The sequence below is a fragment of the Sminthopsis crassicaudata genome, chromosome 2 (assembly GCF_048593235.1).
Source record: "Sminthopsis crassicaudata isolate SCR6 chromosome 2, ASM4859323v1, whole genome shotgun sequence".
Taxonomy (NCBI): domain Eukaryota; kingdom Metazoa; phylum Chordata; class Mammalia; order Dasyuromorphia; family Dasyuridae; genus Sminthopsis; species Sminthopsis crassicaudata.
Window position 1 is genome coordinate 320740013 of NC_133618.1, and position 19778 is coordinate 320759790.

Consider the following 19778-nt stretch of genomic DNA (forward strand, 5'->3'; position numbering starts at 1 on the left):
CTCAAGCTTTAGCCCTCAGTAATCAAGGTAGATAAAAAGGGGCTGATTTCAGAGCCCCTTTCACGGAAAACACGCGTAATTCTCACCTCACTGTGGTTTATAAGGTACTGCCCAGGCTTCCTTTCCTTTCCCCTCAACCTCTTTCCGCCGTCCCCCCGCCCTGTTACTCTGACAATTAGAGATTTGAGTTAGTTTAAAAGGGTTCCTGAGGAGCAGAAGTCTTATTACACTCCACCGACCACCACTTTTTTTTTTTCCCTAATTGACTTTTGTCAGTGGCCAATTCTAGCCTAAAGCCTCCATTCCTGATGCAAGGAGCAGAATGCAGGGGTGGAGAGTTGACGGTGTGTAAGATCTGTGTGAGTGCAAGGAGTTGCTCTATCAATAAAATAGCTTTAAAAATTATATGTAATATGCAATTATATAATTTTAAAAAGTTATCTAAAATATAATTATAGATAATATATTATCTCTCTCTATATATAAATTATATATAATCTAATTGGGGCAACTAGATGGCACAGTGGACAGAGCATCAGCCCTGAAGTCGGGAGGTCCTGAGTTCAAATTTGGTCTGAGACACTTAATACTTCCTAGCTGGGTGACCCTGGGCAAGTCACTTAACCCCAATTGCCTCAGGAAAAACAAACAAATTATATAGAATGTGTGCATGTATACATATATGCTTCAGTAATCAGTTTTTTCAAGAACTTTCCCAAAGTATATAAATCCAAGTGCTTCCAAGCAACCAAATAAAAACCTCTTAAAAATCCTGTTGTTTTGATGAAACATACATATATGCATATATTATTTATAGCTATCATATATATATATTTACATAGATATATATGAGTATTGTTCAGAAAATAGAAACCATCCACCAGTTTTCCCTTCAAACCAACCTTTCCTTCTTTAAAAGACTATCTTCATAAAAGGAGAGAGATTAGTGCTAAGAAGCAGGATAACTTCATTTCTGTAGGAGAGCTGTTAAAATGTTGAAAGGCAGCTGCAGATTAGGGTGCTGTAAGTGTAATAGGTTTATATGCCTGGGAAGAAAAAAAACTAGTTAAAATAGATTTCTTTGAATGAAGAAACAGAGTAAAACAAAGAAACAAGAAATATTAAAAGCCTTATTTTTCTAGTGATCAGGAAAATTAGAGGAAGCACTATTTGAGATGCAATGAAACGAAAAAATAAAACAGAAAATATATTGTTAATATATATTTAAAAATTTGTTAGTAATTCCCCCCAAATACAGGGTGGGCTCCTTAAGGAATCATTCAATTAAGTAATGCTAAGTGAAATGGGTAGAACCAAGAGAACATGGTACATAACAACAAGAAGATTATATGATAATCAATTCTGATGGACTTTGCTTTTTTCAACAGAGAGGTGATTCAGGCCTGTTCCAATGGTCTTGTGATGGAGAGAGCCATCTGCACCCAGAGAGGACTGTGGAGACTAAATGTGGATCACAATATAAGGTTTTCACTTTTTTCTGTTGTTATTTGCTTGCATTTTGTTTTCTTTCCCATTTATTTTCCTTTTTGATCTGATTTTTCTTGTGCGACATGATAATTGTGGAAATATGTATAGAAGAATTGTACATGTTTAACCTATATTGGATTACTTATCAACTAGAGGAGGGGTAGGGGAAGGAAGGGAGAAAAAATAGAACATAAATTTTTTCAGGGATGAATATCGAAAACTATGCATATGTTTTGAAAATAAAAAAAGCTTTATTAAAAAGAATTATTCGGGGCAGCTAATTGGTGTAGTGGATGGAGCATCAGATCTGAAGTCAAAAGGACCTGAGTTCAAATTTGGCCTTAGACACTTAATACTTCCTAGCTGTGTGACCCTGGGCAAGTCACTTAACCCCAATTGCCTCAGGGAGAAAAAAATTTATTCAATTAGATTTTTAACCAGACCTCAGAAATTACCTAGTCTGGCATTAATTTCTGTTTTACCTTTTTTTTTTTTTTTTTTTTTTTTTTGAGACTGAGTCTCCCTATTTTGCCCACGCTAATGATGTAGGGGTCACTGATGAAGTCAATCTTACTACTACTATTACTCAGTGTTGACTTCATTCTTTTCTAACTTGGGTCTTCTATAGCAACCTGGTGCCTCTCTGCATCTTGGATCCAGAGTTCACTGTAGGCATCCATTTGGCTTAGTTCACTGCAATTCATAACTTGTGTGCCAGCATTCTCTCACTTACTAGGGATTATGAGCATGTGTCACACCCAGATCTCATTTTATAGATGAGGAGACTGAGGTCTGGAAACCCTTTCTCCATGACTTGCTGAAAGTCACAAAAGTAGAAAGTGAGTGTCAGAATTCCAAGCTAGATCTTGTGACTCTTAAGTTTGGTATCAGTTCTATTGAATTACTAAAAAAATAGACCCAATGAAAGCTAATAAACAGAAAACACAATTGGTTATAATTATTTTTTCCTTCTAGGCCCAGCAAATTAATGAAAGAAACTTAAATCAAATAAACAGGATTAAAAGACTAACAGTATATTTTTAAGGCTCAATACAGAATTTTATTGACTACTACTATATTATTCTGTATTTAATTATGGAAGGAAATTTCTTCATTCAACAAGAATTTATTTGCCTTCTGTATTTAACTATGAAATAAAATTTCTTTATTCAAGAAGCATTTATTATTTATCTTATCGAAATAAGTGATTTTGAAAAGAAATTAATCACAATTCTTATGAGAAAGTTTATGTTTTATATTCCTAACTCATGCCAAAATTCTCAGTCTGGAAACTTAAAGATTTTCCATTGATTCAATTCCATTGTCCCAAATGTCCCATAATAGTTCCATAATTCTTCTTTATATCAACTTAGGTCATTATGTTTCCTAGCACTTTTCCCCTTAATTTTCTAAACAATAACTAGTTCTGTGAGGGTATGATGCTTTATTGGGGGGAAGGCTATTTTTAAAAAAATGTTTTATTGATGTATTTGTTTTTTATATCACCATAATTTTCCCCAGCATCCTCTCCTCCTTCTCTGGGAGCCATTCCTCATAACAAATAGTATTTTTTTTTAAAGAGGAAAAAAAAGAAAAGAAAAGAAAAAGGAGAAAAAATCAGTACAATTGAATAATGTTCAACTTTCAGACCTTCTAAGTTTCCAAAGAGGTGGGGTGAGGGTGTTTTCTCTTAACTCTTCTTTTGAATTGTACTTGTTCTTATAATTTTAGAACATTTAGAACTGTAATGTGCCCTCCTGGCAGTTACAATTACTAGTCTGCCCTAGGCCCAACAGAGTACCTTTGACCACTGACCTTTGCAATGTCAACTCTACCCGGCTCGCCTCCTCTGAGGCCTTCAAAGGTCTCTGGCCACGATCTCTTGAATCTATAGCTTAATAACCGGTAGCGCACTCAAGAACAGCCACGTGTAATCTTAAAAGCCTTTATTAAATACCTACTCACATAATGCCCTGACTTGATGCCCTGACTTGTTGGTTCCCGAGTGAACACCTGGTCAGAAGACCCACGTGTTCACTGCCAAAATCCTTACCTCTTTTGGCTACCCATCTTGGCTTGGCCACCCAGGCTAGGGAGCCAGGTTAAAGAGCGCCAGATTAAAGAGAGTGACTGCTGCCTGCAGTGGGCTTATAAAGGGCCTGTGAGGTCACATACACAGCCAATCAGTGAGAGAGTCACCCATTAAGAAGCTATCTCAGTATGGCCAAGATCCCACCTACAAGGCAATCCTAATATCCACAGAGATTTCTTCCGGGCCTCAATCTCCCGTTGTACCATGCCCGCCCATTTAAAGGGCCTTTACAATTCCCTTCTCTTGTTTTGCGGGAACCACATCCTTACATAGAACTTTTGACATTATGTATGGATTGTTTTTTTCAAGCACATTGCTGTGATTGCTCTCTGTGTGTGTCTCTGTATGTGTGTGTTTTGGTCTTTATTTCACTCTGTCATTTTTATGTACATCTCTCTTTGCTTCTCTGTATTTGTCATATTCCTAATTTCTTACAACATAGTAATATTTTATTACATTCATAGATCACAATTTTAAACATAGAACAATTGATGAGTATCTATTTTATTTCCAATTTTTAGCCATTGTAATAGGTGCTACAAATATTTTGGAACTTTCTTTTTATTAATGACTTTCTTGTGGTAGTAATGGAATTTCTGGGTAAAAGAGAGAAGGTATCTTTTTATCAAAGCAGAATAGAATAACAATAACAAAAAAAAAGATTAAGCTTCTGTATATTCAGATATTTTATAGAATTTCTATTTATCACAAAACAAAACTGTCAGATACTTTCTGGTAAAGTTAGAACTAATTTATTTATATTGGGCAGCGAGGTGGTGAGGTATATAGAGTGCTGGGGCTGGTTAGGAAGATTCAAATGCAAATCTAATCTCAGACACTAACTAGCTATGTAACTCTAGCTAGTCCCTTAACCTTGTATGCCTTAGTTTCCTATCTATAAAATGAACTAGAGAAAGAAATGGCAAACCACTCCAGTATCTTTACCTAGAAAATCCCTAAGAGTTTCATGTGACTGAAATGACTAAACAACAAACAAATTTATATACATTATTGAAAAGTACTCTGTCATAAGTGATTAAAATAAATAGGTAAATATAATTGAAATGATCTACGTAAAGAAGACAAATTCAAATATAATTTTTATCTAGTGTAAAGGGCTGAAACTCTGAATAGGTACACTGGAATCAGACAACCAAGCACTTAAGGCTAATTACCTATTGGACAATACTCTATTAGCATATGCTTGGAAAATGGCCCTTCCCAATATTCTGTGCTGGCTCCATCTTTTGGTGTATACAGATAATTGTAAGAAGGATTAGGGGGTGGAGTAAGACAAGCCAGAGTCACATTAAGCTTGAAGTACAATTATCTGGGATAAGACCTGACACCTTTTATACTAATGCACAAATTAATGCATGCTGTGAAACCATCCTAGAGTGGCAAATTTTATTAGCCATGGCTCCAAATTTTACACATGGGTTTCCATTAAAAATAACCACACTATTACATAATTGGCAATGGATTCTTGAAGAAAAAATTTCTAAAATTCCTTTTAAAGAACCAACTGTCTTTATAGATGCATCCAAACATAATATTTTTGCTGTATACTCTCGTGACCTAACTATAAAAAGAGTAGTCAGAACTCCTTTTCAGTCCATTCAGCAGAATGAATTGTATGCAATCATTCTAGCTCTTACTTATTATCCAGGAGATATAAATATAACATCTGATTCAGCCTATTCAGTAGATGTGGTACAAAGAATTGTCACAGCCCAAATAAAATTTGTAGCCTCTAATATATATCAGCTCTTTAAGGAACTTCAAGAGCAAGTGAGAAAGCATCCAGGTAAGATTTATGTCTTGCATGCCCACTCTCATAGTGGACTTCCAGGTCCTATTTTTGATGGTAATTCAAAGGCAGATAGCCTTCTAACCATTTGGGCCAATACTCCTTTATTTCAGGAAGCCCAAGAATCTCATTTTAAATATCATCAGGTTGCTTGAACTTTATGTTTACAATTTGGAATAATAAGAGAGGAAGCTAGGAGCATAGTAAAAGCCTGTTCATCTTGCCTTCCTTTCCATGCTCCTACACTCCCTCCAGGGAAGAACCCTCATGGTTTGAGATCTAATGAAATTTGGCAAATGAATGTGACCCATTATACATTTTTTGGTCATCTTTTATCCATGTCGTGGTAGACACCTTTTCAGGATTCACTTTTTCAATACCAGCAGCAAAAGAGACAGCCCGAGTGGTCACTGAATTCCTTACACGAGCATTTGCAATTATGGGTGTGCCACAAGCAATAAAAACAGACAATGGACCTGCATATACTTCTAAACATTTTGCACACTTTTGTGCACAGTATAAGATTTTATGTACCACTGGCATACCCTTTAATCCTCAAGGGCAGGCAATAGTAGAGAGGAGAAACAGAGACCTCAAGATGCTCCTCCAAAAACAAAAGAAAGGGGGAGCCACAGGTAACCCTAGAGAACTTCTAAATTTAGCCCTTTATACTATTAACTTCTTAATCTTTGACAAAGATGCACTGATTCTGGCAGACAGGTTTTATAATCCACCAGAAGGGCAGTGACCAGTGCGAGCAGCTCCATTGCCTTTAGGTAATTGCCAGGTGATGTGGAGAGACCCAGAAAGTGGTGAATGGAAGGGACCAGATAGGTTAACTGCTTGGGGGAGAGGGTTTGCTTGTATCTCCATGGATGGAGAAGAAATCAGATGGGTGCCAATGAGCCATATTTGCCTTGTCCATCGGAGAGAGACGGAGCAGACCCTTGAAATGAAGGAGAAGACCTAAGAAACATCAGGTGGTTCCGTTGCTGACTGTGCCTACCACTGAAAGAGCCTGGCAGTTATGGTGTTTGTCTCATGGACATCAAAAATTGTTGGACTTCAAAACTCTCAGGAATCATTAGATTCTCTGAGACATGAAAAGATTGTTGTAGGACTTGAAAACTCTCGGGAATCATTGGATTCTTTGAGATATGATAAGACTGTTGGACTTGAAAACCCTCAAAAACCATTGGATTTTCTGAGAAATAATAAGACTGCTGCAAGACTTCTAAATCTGCAGGAATCATTGGATTCCATATAAAACATATAAACATATATAACATATAAAAAGACTGTTGAAGGACTTCAAAAACTTGCGGGGATCATTGGATTCTCTGACACAAGAAGCAATGGAGAATAGATTGGTTTTGGACTATCTCTTGGCTGCTGAAGGAGGTGTATGTGATTGTTGTTTACATACCTTCCTTCTAGGACTTCTGGAAATCTTTTACATCATGTTGATTTATATTGTTTGTTATATCACTACTTACATGTATAATTCATGTTTGTTACACCACCTTGAACCTGCACTGGCTGTGGGGAGAGTCATTACTAACAGCCTGTGCGTTACTGCTATGTGCTTGTGTAATACCTCCCATGCTGGTGGGTTTGTGCATACCTGTTTCTAGTAAGAACCTTTAGCCCAGAAACCCGCTAACAATATCTGGCTTGATTCCCACTTCCCTTTAGTGTTTTTCATCTCTCTTTCTGAGATGTCAGGGAGGGCATGAGCATCTCCTTTTTGGTATTTTCATCTCCTTTCCTGAGAAGTCAGGGAAGATCACTTCCTTTTTGGGGTTCTCACCTCCCTGAGAAGGGATGGCGTGACCACCTGTGTTCTAAAACAAAAGAAAGTGGGAGATGTAAAGGGCTGAAACTCTGAATAGGTGCACTGGAATCAGGCAACCAAGCACTTAAAGGCTAATTACCTAGCATATGCTTGGAAAATGCCCCTTCCCACTATTCTGTGCTGGCTTGATCTTTTGGTGTATACAGAAAATTGTAGGAGGGAATAGGGGGTGGGGTAAGACAAGCCAGAATCACTTTTGGTGGTAGATAAAGAGAAGGGAGGTTCGGGAGAGCTTGTGTCTATCCCCTTCACTTCTCCCCCTAAAGACCAAGAATAAAGACCAAGGGCTTTTGCTTATCCTGACTCTGGCTGATTCTAAGGCATCCAGGGTGCTAATCCGGACTTCACAATCTAGAGTTCAAGGAGTCTTGGGTCTTCCATTTTTTTTAAATGTAGCAAATTTGTATGGACATGCATTTAGTTCAATTAATCAGAGAAAGTTAGTGGTGAAAGGAGTCTTAGAAACTAACTAGTTCAAACTCTTCAATTTAGAGATAAGGAAACTAAGGCTTAGAGAAGTAAAATCAGTTTCTCAAGGTTACATAGATGTAACTAGAACTCAGATTTCTCTGACCTCAGTTTAATGATCACTATATGTACACCATACACTTGTTCAATTGTATCTGACTTTTTGTGACACCATTTGGGGTTTTCTTGGGGAAGCTAATGGAGTGGTTTACTATTTCCTTCTCCAGATCATTTTACAGATGAGGAAACTGAGGCATACAAGTTTAAGTGACTTACTTAAGGTCACAAAACTAGTTAGTGGCGGAGGCTGGATCTGAATTAATGAAGATGACTCTTGATTTCAAGCCTAGTGTTCTATCCACTATATCATCTAGTTACTTGTCAATATACATTTTATCTCAACTAACATAATGATTCATTTGACTGAGTGATAGTTAACAGCAATAGTTCAGTAGTTTATTTGTGCTTTTGTGAGTGGTTTGGATGTTTTCTATGAGTGTCTTATAGAAAACCTCTTTTTTAAAAATTAATTTTATAATTATAACTTTTTTTGACAGTACATATGCATAGGTAATTTTTTTTACAACATTATCCCTTGTACTCCCTTCTGTTCTGAATTTTTCCCCTCCTTCCCTCCATCCCCTCCCCTAGAAGGCAGGCATTCCCATATATATTAAATATCTTATAGTACATCCTAGGTACAATATATATGTGCAGAACCGAATTTTGTTGTTGTTGTTGCAAAGGAAGAATTGGATTCGGAAGGTAAAAATAATCTGGGGAGAAAAACAAAAAATGCAAACAGTTTACACTCATTTCCCAGTGTTCCTTTTCTGGGTGTAGCTGATTCTGTCCATTATTGATCAATTGGAATTGGATTAGCTCTTCTCTATGTTGAAGAAATCCACTTCCATCAGAATACATCCTCACATAGTATCATTGTTGAAGTGTATAATGATCTCCTAGTTCTTCTCGTTTCACTCAGCATCAGTTGATGTAAGTCTCTCCAAGCCTCTCTGTATTCCTCCTGTTGGTCATTTCTTACAGAACAATAATATTCCATAACCTTCATATACCACAATTTACCCAACCATTCTCCAATTGATGGACATCCATTCATCTTCCAGTTTCTAGCCACTACAAAAAGGGCTGCCACAAACATTTTGGCACATACAGGTCCCTTTCCCTTCTTTAGTATTTCCTTGGGATATAAACCCAGTAGTAGTACGGCTGGGTCAAAGGGTATGCACAGTTTGATAACTTTTTGAAAACCTCTTTTTTTATAAGTAAAAGTGACTGGTATGATTTGACTAAAGAACATAGTGCACAGCTTGACATTTCCTGTATTCTTTAAAATTGGATAAGAATTTGTTTTGGTTCCAATTTTCATAAAATCTGCATTTGACTTTCATATTAATTGAAGTAAATGATGGTAAATTATTGCCAAATTATTTTTAAGTCTCTCTCCCTGGTTTACTAAACTGCATCCATAAACATACTAATTCAACCAATCTGTCCTGTAGTATGTCCTTACCATCTGTTTCAGCTGAGATTTTAATTTCAAGAGAAAACTATCAAGAAGTATAAGCTGCCATAGAAAGAAAAAGAAAAGAACAGGAACCTACATCAGTGCTTTACGTAGCCTCTTAGACAACTGGGGAATAGCTGAACAAATTGTGGTACATGAAAGTAATGGAATATTAAAAGTACTGTAAGCAATGAGGGAGATGATTGCGGAGAATCTGGGTAGTATAAACTGGCCCAGAGAGAAGAAAGCAGAACCAACAGAACAATTTCTATAAGGAGAGTAACATTGTAAAGAAAAATTTTGAAAGACAAGAATTCTGAGTAATGCAACAACTAAACACATCTCTAGAGGACCTATGACATCATAGCTCCTGACAGAAAGGTGATGGACATGAGATGCAGAAATAGATAAATGTTTTTGGACATGCCCATTGCATAGATTCATTTTGGTTGACTCTGCTTATATGATACAAGGATTTTTTCCCCCTTCCTTTTTTTTTTTTTTGGAGGGGGAAGCAGAAGGTTAACAGTAGTGTTACCTTAAATAAGAGGGTTTTTTTTCTTTTTTTATTATTTTATTTTGTTTTTTATTAATGTTTATAATTATAACATTTTCTTTGACAGCACAGCATAGGTAATTTTTTTTTTACAACATTATCCCTTGTACTCCCTTCTGTTCCGAGTTTTTCCCCTCCTTCCCTCCACCCCCTCCCCTAGATGGCAGGCATTCCCATACATATTAAGTATCTTATAGTATATCCTAGGTACAATATATATGTGCAGAACCGAATTTTGTTGTTGTTGTTGCAAAGGAAGAATTGGATTTGGAAGGTAAAAATAATCTGGGAAGAGAACAAAACAAAACAAAACAAAACAAAACAAAAAACAATGTTCATAGTTTACACTCATTTCCCAGTGTTCCTTTTCTGGATGTAGCTGATTCTGTCCATCATTGATCAATTAGAATTGGATTAGCTCTTCTCTATGTTGAAGATATCCACTTCCATCAGAATACATCCTCATACAGTATCATTGTTGAAGTGTATAATGATCCCCTAGTTCTGCTCATTTCACTCAGCATCAGTTGATGTAAGTCTCTCCAAGCCTCTCTGTATTCCTCCTGCTGGTCATTTCTTACAGAACAATAATATTCCATAACATTCATATACCATAATTTACCCAACCATTCTCCAATTGATGGGCATCCATTCATTTTCCAGTTTCTAGCCACTATGAAAAGGGCTGCCACAAACATTTTGGCACAAACAGGTCCCTTTCCCTTCTTTAGTAGTTCCTTGGGATATAAGCCCAGTAGTAGTACGGCTGGGTCAAAGGGTATGCACATTTTGATAACTTTTTGGGCATAATTCCAGATTGCTCTCCAGAATGGTTGGATTCTTTCACAACTCTACCAACAATGCATCAGTGTCCCAGTTTTCCCACATCCCCTCCAACATTCTTCGTTATTTGTTCCTGTCATCTTAGCCAATCTGACAGGTGTAGTGGTATCTCAGAGTTGTCTTAATTTGCATTTCTCTGATCAATAGTGATTTGGAACACTCTTTCATATGAGTGGAAATAGTTTTAATTTCATCATCTGAAAATTGTCTGTTCATATCCTTTGACCATTTATCAATTGGAGAATGGCTTGATTTCTTATAGATTAAAGTCAATTCTCTGTATATTTTGGAGATGAGGCCTTTATCAGAACCTTTAACTGTAAAAATGTTTTCCCAATTTGTTACTTCCCTTCTAATCTTGTTTGCATTAGTTTTGCTTGTGCAGAAACTTTTTAATTTGGTGTAATCAAAATTTTCTATTTTTGTTATCAATAATGGCCTCTAGTTCTCCCTTGGACACAAACTCCTTCCTCCTCCACAAGTCCGAGAGGTAAACCATCCCATGTTCCTCCAATTTATTTATGATTTCGTTCTTTATGCCTAAATCTTGGACCCATTTTGATCTAATCTTAGTATGTGGTGTTAAATGTGGGTCCATGTCTAGTTTCTGCCATACTAATTTCCAGTTTTCCCAGTAGTTTTTGTCAAATAATGAATTCTTATCCCAAAATTTGGGATCTTTGGGTTTGTCAAACACTAGATTGCTATTTTTATTCACTATTTTGCCCTGTGAACCTAACCTATGCCACTGATCAACTAGTCTATTTCTTAGCCAATACCAAATGGTTTTGGTGACTGCTGCTTTATAATGCAGTTTTAGATCAGGTACAGCTAGACCACCTTCATTTAATTTTTTTTTTTCATTACTTCCCTTGAAATTCTCGACCTTTTGTTGTTCCATATGAATTTTGTTGTTATTTTTTCTAGGTCATTAAAATAGCTTCTTGGGAGTCTGATTGGTATAGCACTAAATAAATAGATTAGTTTAGGGAGTATTGTCATCTTAATTATATTCACTCGGCCTATTCAAGAGCACTGAATATCTTTCCAATTATTTAAATCTGACTTTATTTTTGTGGCAAGTGTTTCATAATTTTGCTCATATAATTCCTGACTCTCCTTTGGTAGATATATTGCCAAATATTTTATACTATCGATCGTTATTTTGAATGGAATTTCTCTTTGTATCTCTTGCTGTTGGATTGTGTTGGTGATATATAAAAATGCTGAGGATTTATGTGGATTTATTTTGTATCCTGCAACTTTTCTAAAATTCTGAATTATTTCTGATAGCTTTTTAGCAGAGTCTTTGGGGTTCTCTAAGTATACCATCATGTCATCTGCAAAGAGTGATAATTTGATTTCCTCATTTCCTATTCTAATTCCTTGAATCTCTTTCTCGGCTCTTATTGCCAAGGCTAGAGTTTCTAGTACTATATTGAATAGTAATGGTGATAGTGGGCAACCTTGTTTCACTCCTGAAATAAGAGGTTTTTGAAACACTTCAAAATACAGAAAGTTTAGTCACACAGACAAGGACAGTTTAAAAGCAAAGTGGAGCATTTTCTTATTGATCAGTTGTTTGTCTCTTCATCACTCTCTTCTAGGTTTTCTTGGTGAAGATACTAGAGTAGTTGGCCATTTCTTTCTGCAGTTCATTTTTAGGAAACTGAGGCAAACAGGGTTAAATATCTTGCCCAGGGACACACAGCTAGTAAGTATCTGAGACCAAATTTGAACTCAGGAAGATAAGCCATTTAGCTACCCCCAGTTCTACTTTGGGACTATCCATTTATATTGTCTGCCCCAGATATGTGTGTGTATATACACACATGTATAGACATACACATCAGACATGTGCCATACCCATAATGATAAAGTGATAGCAATATTGTAATCCTTTCCTTTCAGCAATTTAGGAGTTGGTTTTTTTTTTTTTTTTTAAAGGTATTGAAACTATCTGATATTTGATCTACTCAGGTGACTAAGGCTTAGGTAATTGAAATAGTTTCCTAGTCACTGCTTACAAAATAGTTGAGACATGAAACCTTAGAAAGACCTTAGAACAACACTGGGAAGCTGTGCTCAATTGAATAAAATCTTTATTTTGAGTGAGTCTCTTTGCTCTACTTTGTATATACTCTTCCTGCTATTGGTAAATTTTTAAAATTAGCATTTACATCTAATGGTGGTGAGATCTTGATCAATGAGATCCCAATTCTCAGAGCATGCACAGGGAACGCTGTATGCTATCAGTGCATGTAGGGACTTGGGGAACTAGCTTTCAAAAATCTGTGATGATGAGTAATGAAAGGGCCTGGCTTTCTACTTCAGAGTGTATGCAGGTGTTCTATGATGGTTTCCTTTCTACTTAATGAGTAGTAAAGAAAAACCATATTGATTGGCTGCTGAACCAGAATTGAGTGTACATTCCAATAAAGTGATTAATTAGGCAACTAAATAGCTTTTCTTTCTAGTGATATAATTCTGTATATGGAGAGAGAAAGAAATACTGATAGCAGCATATTCTCCCTAGTTGGCTATATATGAAATCATGAATTCATGATTTGGCTATTTTTCTATCTTATATTTCATTCTTTTCTGCTCTGACAACTTTGTAAGAACATAACCCACTACAACCCTTCTTCTGTTCCCATCCCCTGAAGGAACCTACATGATGCAGCCCAATAATGCATCAATCTGGTGCCTGAGACATGTGGCCATGAATAATTTGTAAGTGAAGTTGAGAGAGTGAGTGCTTTGGCACAACCACTTTAAATTTCAGTCTTCTCTTCAGGGACTAAGGTGATAGAAAGGAGAGTTGGTCCCAATTTGTGTGTATGTCATTTGTATTGATGATACTGGAAACATATGAACATGTAGTGAAAATTTAGGCCGCCAGGAGGGACATAGAGTAAGATATAATGATAGAAATAAAAAGGACCCTGACCCAGAGTTTATGACATAGTATGGAGAATAAGATATGGTGCTCAAAATCTAATTTAAATTAGAATGTAATATATGTATAAGAGAAATACAAACTGCTATAAGATCAGATAAGGGAGATATTATTTCTAGTATAAGAATTTAGGGAAATCTCATGGAAGAGGTAGCATTTGATGTGAACCAGAATTGTTTTGTTTTCTAAGAATTATATTCCCCCTCCTTACTAGCATGTGTAAAAAGGGCAGGTAAGTGGTACAGTGGATAGAGCAACAGCCCTGGAGTCAAGACATGAGTTCAAATATTACCTCAGATACTTACTAGGCGTGTGACCTTAGACAAGTCACTTAACCCTATCTCCAAAATTAAAAAAAAATCTATCATTAATTAATGTATATGTAATTAATATCATTTTTTTACAGTTTTGTTTCTAATTTCATCCTTCACTTTTCTCCTCCCCGCCTTAAGAAAACAAGAATTTGATGATACACAGTAATACTAGTTGTCATGTAAAACACATATTTCTATATTAACCATATTTCCATATTGCAAAAGAGAACAAGACCAAAAAAAGTTTTTAAAAAGTATGTTTTGATCTTCATTCAGACTCATTAGGTTTTTTCTGGAGGTGGATAGCATTTTTCAACAGGAATTGGAGCTTTGGAATTGTCTTGGATCATTGTATTTCAGAGAATAGTTAAATCATTTACACGTGATCATTGTACAATATTGCTGTACTGTGTACAATAATCTCCAGGTTCTGCTCAGTTCATTTTGTGTCAGTTTCTGGGCCATAATTGCATAACTGAAAATTACAGGAATAGTAAGTGGGACCATAAGGCAATAGATGGACATACCCCATCCATCAACAGTAGTAGAATTGATTTGATCATGGTTACCTGAGGTAAGTAAAGCTAGAAAGATGAGGAAAGAGACACAAAGAATAGGTAGTCAGATGAGCCATGATGACTAAGACTTTCCAGAAAATGGTCCCAGAAAGGTAGTCACCGGTAATAACAGAAGGATTCCTATAGAAAGGTTCCTCTATGGTACAAGGTAGATGTGGAAGAGAGAACCTGTAGATCAGTCTGTTGCTATATTTCATTTTCAATCACTAATGAAAATACATTTAAACTGTATGGTGAGTGAATTAGTCCTTTGGGGCTCTATTATAAAGAGAATAAGACTATTGACCCCAAGTGGATGGGACAATAAGATTGCTGTGCTTTTTTCCCTCCTGGGAATTAATCTATATCCCTGGAGTAGAATATGGAATCTGGGTTACTAGGAAAGACAAGTGACTATGGAAATATTTTTGTACCTGCCCAATTAGAAGTGAGCTGGCAAAGTTCAAGCTGCATTTTTTTTTTTTTTGGCTACCTGTCAGATTGCAGAGCTTTAGCACTCTTTAGCAGTTGCTCCTATTACCTAGCAGAAATACACTTCATATTGCATGTTCTGTGGCATGTGGGACAAGTGTTTCATAAGAAAGGACATTTTAAATAATATTATTTGCTAATGAATTTACTTGTTATATAAGGCAATAAAAAGACTGGAAATGAAAAAATTTGGGGAAGATAAATATGTATATTTATGGAATTTAAGACTAAATATATTATTTGAATACCTTGATTGATATCAAAACTAATTAAAATGCCAACTAAGGAGAAAATAAAAGTTTTCATTCATGCAGTAAATACTTGTGAAATGTTGATACTAAGTATAGTCTTATGTTAATCATATCCATCAAAGAGATATTTTGTTTTTTAATTATCATAATAATTAAAATATATAAAGCATATTTGGTAATCCAATGTATAGCTAGAAGAAAGGAAAGCCATTATAGTGATACTTTACTTCTGCTTCTTTCGCTCTTTGTCTTTGAATACTGAGGTTGTTACCAATGTCTTCTATTCAATTTTTCATCTTCCAAAAATTAACATCTGCTAGTTGAAGTCTGGAGTCCATAAAATAGCTTCCTGATATCTAGATGGAATAACGCATGCATTATTTTTCTGTATTATGTGAGTTTTAAAAAAACAATATATACTTATACATATCTTATATACATTATATTATATATATATATATATATATATATATATATATATATATATATATATAATGAAGCAAGAGAGAGAGAGAGGAGATAAGGGAGAGGGAGGAAGGAAGGGAAAGAGGGAGGGAGATAGAAGAAGGGTGGGAAAGAGAAGGAGATGGAGGGAGGGAAGAAAAGAGGAAAGAAGAGGGAAGGAAGAAGAGAGGGAGGGAGAGGGGAAAAGAGAGAAAAGGAGAGAGAGACACACAGAGACAGACAGACAGACACACACACACACACACACAGAGCACTTAAATATCCTGATTGATACTGCGTTTTATTGAATTCAAAAGACTGCTGTGGCTCGTCTTTTCCCACTCCAGGCTATCCTTCACTCAGCTATCAAACTGTTCTTCTTAAGAATATATCTGACCATATTATCCCCATATTCAATAAATGCAATGGTTTCTTAATAGCTCTAAAATGAAATATAAAATCCTCTGCCTTCATAATAGATCCTTTTCACCTTTCCGGGAGTTTTTCACTGGCTGGGTCCTTACAAGAATTGGCTTTCTTCCTTATCTATGCCTCCTGGCTTAGGCTTCTTTTAACACTTATTTAAAATTTCACCTTTTACAACAATCCTTTCCTGGCATCCTTAATCTTAGTGGCATCCCTGTGAGATAATCGCCAGTTTATCTGCATGTATTTTGTTTGTATGCATTTGTTTGCATGTTGTTTTCCCCATTAGCTTATAAACTCTACTCCTGCTCTACTTATAAACTAACTCCTTCTAGTCCAAGAGGTCTGTGACCTGGGTTGGAGAGGCTCAAACCAGGTTTTTGCTGGTGTGTGAGGTTTGAGACAAGATAACCATGTTTTAAGTGAGGTAAGAATGGATATTCTGAAAAGGGGTCTATAGGCTTTACCAGATTACCAAAGGGGTCCAGAACACATAATAAAAGATAAGAAACATTTTTTCCTGTAATTTTTTTTTAGTGGTTTTTGGACAGAAACGGGTGGTGTACTCTATTAAAAGCTTTTTTCAGCATCTATTGATATTATCATATGATCTTTAAAAATTATTTTTGTCAATATGGTTTATGTTTGTAGTTCTTATAATGAACAAATCTTATATTCCATAATATATAATCTTTTAAATATGTTATAGCATACAATAATGCATCAATATACATTAGTTATCAGACAACAGTTTTTTTATCTGCTTTTTGTGTTTCTAATTTAGTTATGAAGACCATATTTTTATTATGGGAGTTTGATAGTATTCTTTCTTTTCATATTTTTGTCAAAATTTGTGTAACATTGGAATGAAATGGTTTTTGAATGTTTCATAGAATGTACTTGTACCAAAAAAAACTTTGGAGTTTTTTCCTTGGGAATTCATTCAATATTTGATCAATTTCTTTTTAAAGTCAGATTTTAAAAATTCTCTATTCATTATTCTGCTAATCTGAGTATGAATATTCATACATTTCATGTAAGCTATTCATTTTGACATATAAAATAATTTCTAATAATTTTAATTTCATTTCAATTTATTACAAATTCTTTCATATTTTGATACAATTTATTTTTATTTAACCATTCTGATATTTTTAAAATCAGGCCTTTTTTTAGTTATCAATTTAATGGTTTTTTTACTTTCAATTTTGTTAATGTTTTCTTTGATTTAAAATTTATTTTTAATATTTAGTTGGTACTTTTTGATATGTTGTTTTTCTAGTTGTATTAGTTTTATGTCCAATTCATAAACCTTTACTTTCTTTTGTTTTTGAAGGTGTTGATTGATATTAATTTTTTCCTTAAGAATTATTTTTGGGGCAGCTAGGTGTCACAGTGGATAGAGCACCAGCCCTGATATCAGGAGGACCTGAGTTCAAATATGACCTCGGACAATTAACACTTCCTGGCTGCTGTGTGACCCTGGTTACTTAACAAGTCACTTAACCCCAATTGCCTCAGCAAAAAAAAAAAAAAAAAAAAAAAAAAAAGAATTATTTTGGATTATGTTATTAATATTTTGGCTCATTGTCTCATTTTTTTTGGGGGGGGGTGAGATGTTTGTTATTTCTATGAAAAAACTATTTCCCTTTATCACACTAATTTTTAGGATTAAATTCTTTGGTCTATGGTTAATTTTTTAATTCTTTCCTCAAAGGCCCTTTCTTACGCATAATCTTAGTGCATTTTGGTTTATAAAACATGTGTTTAATATTTCTGCTTTCCTAAAATTGTTTGTGAATTTTTTATGCTTTACCATATAATTAAATTTGGTAAAGGGGACATATATGCACAGCTGAGAAATGTTACTCCATTCTAGTCTCATTCAGTAGTCACTAGAGATCTATTATAACTAATTTTTAAAAAAAATTCCGTTCAGGTCCTTAACTTCTTTCTTGTTTATTATCTTGCTGAATTTAGACTTGCTAAATCTAAACCAGAAAGTTGGTGCCATCAAAGTTCCTAACAGTTATACTTTTGCCATTTGTTTCTCAATTAGCTTTTCCTTCAAAATAACATATTTATATGCTATGTCCTTTGATGCATATATCATAAAATTGGCAATAATTCTCTATGACCATTTATTTCATTTACTTATGTCTCTTTTAATTATTATTGGAAGTTATGATTATTATCTTGTTGCTGTTGTTTTAAAATTTACCCAAAAATAAATTGTGTCCTATTTTAACTGTCAAAATCTTTGTTTCAAGTATGTTTTTTGTAAACAACATACTGTTGGATTCTGCTTCCTAATCCATTCTGTTCCTCTCTTTTTGTGAGTTCATTCAATTCATGGGATTTAGCAGATACTTCTCTCTTCCCACCCTCAACCCTGAATGGAATGCACACAGACATTCTATAACTGATTCCAATCAGTGAAGCATGTAGCGAAGAAGCATACTATTGATTAGTTGTGGAGTTAAATCTAGGACATAATCAGGAGGCACAAACCAGCCAAAATGAGTCTTTTACTTTTGTTCTTTTCTTTTAGGCTATTTTTAAGAATAGGGGTTTACTATAAACCTTGGGACAGCAGGAGATTTTGGGCCCTCCCTAATTGAGATTGACATGTGTCTTCTTTTTGTTTCTTTGTATTTGTTTTTGCCTTTTTTTTTTTTTTTTTTTTTTTTTTTTTTTAGGTGAAAAGAGTCTTGGAGGCAGCTATGATCTCAAGTACTTTAAAGGGTCAGAATGATGAGCCATCACAGGTACATGAATTGGAATCTGTTAGATTTTGTGACCGCCCAGATGGAGAAGAACAAAGAAGTAAGCTACCTGTTTGATTCAGCTTACAATCAAGAAGCCAAGAGGGAGCCACAATAATTTACCCATTAACTATTCTTAACTTGGAAATAAACTTGGTGAAACAAATGTTATATGGAAATTGCTTCAAGTTTGAACCCATTCTTCTCAGGAACCAAGACAATATCAAGGAAAGTATGTCCCTGAGTATTTGAAAGAAATGTTTGTCCTTTATTCTTGCTATAACTTTGAAGTAAATATCTATTGTAAAAGTGAGTTTATTTTACTTGGTTAAATGTAACTCAAATTCTAATCACTGTCAGTCAGCAGTGGGAAGAATTGGCTAGAACCAATTGCATTAGAGAAAGATTCCCCTAAATTCTCCAAAGTACGTTAGAACCCTTAAGAAGAGATGTAGTTGGCCTTTCTATGGAAGAGTGATTTCAGATTATTGTTACATATGGTTTCTTTTTTTTTTTTTTTTCTTAATCATTTTTTTGGATGATAGTCTTTTGGTTTTTCTGAAGCACATGTATACTCATACTTTTTGACTAGAAATTTCAAGACTGTTTTATGTTAGTGCTAGGTTTATGTTTCTTGAATCATGTTTTCAGAAAACATAATAAAGTTGTGCTGTAATATCAGAGAATGATTTTTAGATTATGGTGTATATATATTGCATATATATGTACATACATATACACACACCTATACTTGTATATTGAGGTTCAGAGAATCTTTTTTAGGTGATTTGAGTACTATGATTTCATTATGAATTGGCAATATCATGTAGAAAAAAATTTGCTTGGGGCATATGGTATGTCCCCTCTGGTTAGTGATTGTCCTCATATTTGAATGTGTACACCCAGGTATGTCAAGAGTTGATTTTGATT

The 19778-nt window shown here is 35.0% G+C and overlaps 1 long non-coding RNA gene across 1 annotated transcript; it reads left to right on the forward strand.

Moving 5' to 3' along the window:
* Positions 1-128: 128 nt before the first annotated feature.
* On the forward strand, positions 129-19531 carry LOC141556296 (uncharacterized). Its single transcript, XR_012486486.1, has 3 exons — positions 129-359; positions 1389-1484; positions 18783-19531. It is a non-coding gene; the product is annotated as an uncharacterized LOC141556296 (long non-coding RNA).
* The last annotated feature ends 247 nt before the right edge of the window (positions 19532-19778 follow it).